This window comes from Vombatus ursinus, unplaced genomic scaffold (assembly GCF_900497805.2).
Source record: "Vombatus ursinus unplaced genomic scaffold, bare-nosed wombat genome assembly UNPS02015035.1, whole genome shotgun sequence".
Classification (NCBI taxonomy): domain Eukaryota; kingdom Metazoa; phylum Chordata; class Mammalia; order Diprotodontia; family Vombatidae; genus Vombatus; species Vombatus ursinus.
Window position 1 is genome coordinate 1,696,388 of NW_020954813.1, and position 6,013 is coordinate 1,702,400.

Consider the following 6,013-nt stretch of genomic DNA (forward strand, 5'->3'; position numbering starts at 1 on the left):
AAACAATAATGAGTAGAGCCCTAGCCCGGGAGTAAAAAAGAACCAAGTACAAATCCAGCCTCGGACAACTTACTTGATGTGTGATTCTGGGCAAGTCACTTAAACTATGTCTGCCTTAGTTTCCTCATATGAAAAGTTGGAATATTAATAACACCAGCCTTTCAGGGTGTTGTGAAAATAAAATGAGTAAATATGTAAAAAAACAAAACAAAACATGGGGAGCAGCTAGGTGGCACAACGGATAGAGCACTGGGCTTAGAATCAGGAAAATTCATCTTCATGAATTTAGACCTGGCTTCACACGCTTACTAGCTGTGACCTTGGGCAAGTCATTTAACCCTGTTTGCCTCAATTTCCTCATATGTAAAATGAGCCAGAGAAGGATATGGCAAACCATTCCAGTATCTTTGCCAAAAAAAGCCCCAGATGGGATCACAGTCAGACACAATTGAACAACAACAATATAAAAACACCTACTATGTGCCAGGCACACTGCTAAGTGTTTTATCATTACCTCATTTGATCCTCACAATAACCCGGGGATGTGGGTGCTATCATTATCCACATTTTGCAGTTGAGGAAACTGTGTGACTTGCCCAGGATCGCACAGCTATTAAGTGTCTGAAGACAGGTTTGAACTCAGGTCTTCCTAACTCTAGCCCAAGCATTCTATCCAATGTGCTACCTAGCTCTAGGCAGGAGGAAGAACCAGTTTAGCAACAAGAAGATCTAAAGTACATATTAAAGACTTTGGGTTATTTTTTTTTTTACTTATTGTTGTAGGGAGTTCCAGGTAAGGAAATTCCCTTTACCAATGTAGCTTGGTACCTACTGTACTATTTATATGGTCTTGGAGACTCTTCAGGGGCACTGATATTTGTCCGGGGTCACACACCCAGCAAGTGTCAGAGTCAAGACTTGAAACAAAGTCTTCCCAACTCAGAAGTCAAATCCCTATCCCCTCTATACCATATATGACATACAAAGTTACATGAAGTCCTTTCAAGAGGGAGAGAGGGCTGAAGACTGGGAAGGCCTGAATTGTGCTATGGAAACAAAGATAGGAATTGCATGAGGCCAAATGGATGTTCCAGATATGGAGGACCACCCAACATGCGGACATGAGGAATAGAAGCTAGCAGACCAGTTTGCTTGGAATCCAGTAAAGATTTATTTTATCATGAAGTTTAGAAAAAGCAATCCATTTATTTATGGTCATAACATATACAGAAGTATAATACATGGCCCCTGACTTTCAAATGGCTTATATTTAAGGGGGAAATAGGGCACATACGACAGAAGCCTGAATGGAAGGTGATGGGGAGGACTGATGTTCAGGTAGGCTGTAGGTTAGACTAAGCGGCTTCGATGGTGCCTTACAATTTTGAGATTTTGTGATATTGTGAAAGTCAGGAAAAAGTGACATCAAAGAGATGTCAAAATCAGTTTCACAATAACAGTTCTATGCTCACTCTCTCCCCCTTTCTCATAGGTTTGTAGTGAAGCTCAAGATAAGTCATTTCAAATGCTACATAATGCTCGATATTATTATTGGTGTTGTTGTTACTGTTGTGTTTCTGTTGTTTCCAAGTTTCCACGTGTGGTCTTTTCTCTCCTTGCACTCTTTTCACTGGAAATCTCACCAATTCTCATGGCTTCAGCAATCATTTTTATGGAAACATATCCCAAAACTATACCTCCAGTTTTGACCTTTTTCCCACCCTACAGAGCTGAACTTACAACTGGCTTTTAGACATCTCCACATTGATGCACTAGAGACATCCCAAGAAGTCAGCTGATAAATTTTATCGAGCACCTACTATGTGCCAGTCTCGATTCCGAGCCCTGGGGATACAAAGAAAGATAAAAGAAGTTCTTCTCTTAAGGAGTTCACAATTCAACAGGTGAGGACAATATGCACCGATTATGCACAAACAAGCTGTATGCAAGGTAAATCGGAGATACTCATCAGAGGGAAGGAACTAGAATCAAGAGCGATTGGGAAAGGCTTCCTGTAGAAGGAGGGATTTTAGAAAACCTGAAGGGGAAATAAGACAGGGAATCACTGAAGGATTTTCCCCAAAAGCCACCTCTCTTTCTAACTTCTTTGTTTCTGTCAATGGCTCCAACATCTCCAAAGCCTTAGTATTCTTTGGGACTCTGCTCTTCCATATCCAATCGGCTACCTATTACATCCTGTTGAATTTCCCAGTCTCTCTCATATTCTTCTCCTCATTTCTATTTTCATAGACCCTCAGTATCACCTTCATGGACTGTTACAATAGTCTCCTAACTGGTCTCCTCATCTGCTAGCTCTTCCTCCTTCCTTTTCCTCTGACCCAATTAAATTATTTAAACAGTCGTCAAATTTCTCTTTCTGATATATAGACCTGCTTTTGCTCTCTAGGGTTTGAAATCTTTCCATGGCTCCCTATCATCTTTGAATAAAGTCCACACTACTGAAAGGTTAAGTTGCTCATGCAGAGTTCCAAGGCCAATTTGTGTCAAAGGTAGGAAGGGCTGAACTCATGGTCTGTCAAACTGTAAGTAAGTTTCAAAGGCACCATTCTCTTCTATCTTTGGGTCCACCATTCATCTTATGATACCACCTGCTTCTCACCCTTAAGGAATCAGGAAGGAGAAAAAACAGATTGATGGACACAAGGAATCCACTATGGAAAAAATAGGAAAATCAGGGAAGTGGAAACCAAGAGAGGAAAGGACAAAAAAAAAGAATGATCAGAACTGTGATCGCAAAAGAGAAAACAATGGGCTGAAGCATTGAGAAGAGACCAACTATATTTCATAATTACCAACTAGTCTTTTTGAGAAAATATTTTCTGTAATAAATAAATGAATGAATAAACCAACAAACAAATAAAGGCAGAACCAAGCACGGTTGACAAAAATGGTGGCACCAATGGCAGAGATGGGAAACTGAAAATGGGAGGTGGTTTGGGACAAGTGGCTTGCTATAACAGCAAATCATCCAAGTAAAAATATCCAAGTATATGAGCAATTGAAAATATGGGTCTGCCCTTCTGGTGAAAGAGCAAGACTAGTGACCAGAGTCAGTCTACTTGTCATTGAGATATGGATTTGAATCCTACTTACTCCACCTTACATGGTTTGGTGACCATGAGCAAGTCAGCCTCTCAGAGCTCAGTTTATTCATCTGTAAAATGGGGGTAAACCTATCTCTAAGAGATGGTGTTGTGAAAGCATTTTAAAAACATCAAAGCACTGTACAAATGAGTTGTCTTCTTCCTCATTTTCTTTGTCACTCCCACCACCATCATCTTTATCCTCATAATTATCTTTAAAATTACAACAATGCTTTATCCCCCATATTTGTCAGTTGCTAGTCCAAACACAGCTGCATCCTATTCAGGAGGATGCCAAAGAGAGCCAAACCCTCCCACATCAGTGGCTGATCACAGAGATCAGAGGGTTGCCTCCAGGTTGCCCTGCTGACTTAAAAGCTTGTAGGTGCTCCCAGATCACTGAGAGCACCAAATGATCATTGTAGGCTCTTTGCGGTGTTTGGTCAGCTCCCTTCGAGCTGCCTCATTCCTGGTTTCCATGACCCTACCTTTGCCCCTTGACTCAGTTGATGTGTGTTCTCTCAAAACCTGATAGACATCTGTTATGCTCTATCTCCGAAAAACCCCTTCCCTCTCATCATTTCTGATCTCTATCATGATAACTTGCTTCTTCACTGTATAATTTGAACTGCCCTTTGCCTCTGGCCCCTTCAAGCCCTTTACTGACATCCCAGTTACAGAATTCTACCTTTGGGGAGGCAATAGGCTTCCCTCCCCTCCACCAGGTGGAGTAATTCAAGCAAAGACTGGATGACTACCCATCAGTTGACTAATAGTGAGGATTCTACAGGTTTGGGCATAGGTTGGTCTTGGAAGACCTGTAAGGTCCTTTCCAATATCTGAAAGTCTGTGATTCCATTTTGCTACAAACGAGCCTCCTTCCATGACCCTCCCTCATCCTCTGGATAATGCCCACCTACCCCAAACCCCAAGCCCTGACCCTGGGCTAGACAGATCCATATGACTACTATTATTATCAAGATAATCAAAGCACTATTTTATGTAGTATCAGGACAGTCAGATTCCCTTCCTGTCAAGCTATTATTAAGTCTGGCAGCAAGGTGATTTTCCTGACGCCTGGTCTAAATGTTCCTTTTTTTTTTTTCCAAATTGTATTCAATGCAATTCCACAAGCATTTATTAGCCCATTACTTCTTACTTTCAATTGCACCCTTTCTCTAACGTCCTCTAGAATCTCTGCTCTTACCTCCATATTTGTAGCCTTCAAATGTTTGCAAATTATTAACACATTCCCTGTTAATTGTTGTTGATTAGTCAGCCTTATTTATATTTAACATCTTTAACCTTCCCTTGTGTTCCAGTCCATTCATTTCATAGTCATTTCCCCAGTCTCAGTTTACTTCAGGTCTCTGACACAGATATGTCCTGAATGGGGGCGTATCAACAGCCCCACCCCCTGGAAACCCTAACTTCTTTCAAAGTTTGGCTTAAGGGTCATCTCCTTGAAAAGGACTTTCCTGATTTCCCCCAGTTATTAGTGACCTTCCTCATCACCATTTATTTTAAAAATACATCATATATATGTAGGAATACATACATATACATGTACATATGCATGTATGTGTATAGATAGATTAGGTGATAGATAGATATAGATCAATTAAATTAAATGAGATAATATTTGTAAAGTGTTTAGCATAGTGCCTGGCATGGAGTAGATATTATGTAAGTGATTATTCCCTTCCCATATAGATATAGATACAAATATAGATAGATATAGATGTACGTGTATGTATATGTATGTATGCATCTATTTATATACATATGTATGTAAACATGTTATCTGACCCTAGTATAAGGGTATAAGGTGAGTCCTCTAAGGGCAAGGACGGGACTGCCTTCCCTATGTAGTTACATCCTAAGTGCCTAGCACAGTACCTGACAGATGGCAGGTGTTTAATAAATACTTGATTAATAATTAATGGTTGGTTTCCAAATCTCAGGAGATCAGATGAAGGAAGTATCTCTTAAAGTGAAAGAGTAGGAAAGATTTGATAGAAGGAATAACTTGAGTTTAACCTTAAAGGATGCACCAATTTTGACAAGTATAGATAAGACAACATTATTGTTGTTGTTCAGTCGTGCCCAGCTCTTTGTGACCCCATATGGGGCTTTCTTGGCAGAAATACTGGAGTAGTTTGCCATTTCCTTCTTCAGTTCATTTTACAGATGAAGAAATTGAGGCAAATAGGCTTAAGTGACTTGCCCAGGGCCACACAGCTCACAAGTGTCTCAGGCTGGATTTGAATTCAGGAAGATGAGTCTTCCCGGTTTCTGAACTTCTTAGAGACAAAAAGCTTTCAAGCCTCAGCACCCACTTTGAGGTAGGTGGTAGATTTGTTGTTGTTCAGTCATGTCTGACTCTTTGTGACCCCATGGGCAGGTCTATGGTGTTTTCTTGGAAAAGATACTGGAGTGATTTGCCATTTCCTTCTTCAGCATGTCCCCATTTTATAGATGGGGAACTGAGGCAAATAGGGGTGATATGACTTGCCCAGGGTCACACAACTAGTAAGTGTTTAAGGCTAGATTTGAACTCAGATCTTCCCAACTTCAGGCTAGTACTCTATCCACTGCACCATCTAGCTGCCCTACTGGGTGGTAGGTTATGTACTCAGTAAAGGAAATATGAAGGAAACAAGGTAGCCATGGGCCCAGAAGGAAGCTTGCCTCATTCATTCGATTCTCCATGTGGGAGTGAACCCAGGCTGGGGAGAAGCTAATCCCCACTCCAGCCCCAATCACCCTCACAAAGTCTAGAATCCTTGCCTCACAGGAGAGTCAAGGCAAAGACACCAAACTAGAAGCTTTCTCTTCCTTTAACCAATGCAACACCCTACCCCCTCACACCTCTGCTTTTCTGTGGGGGAGGGGGTACAAGGGAGAGG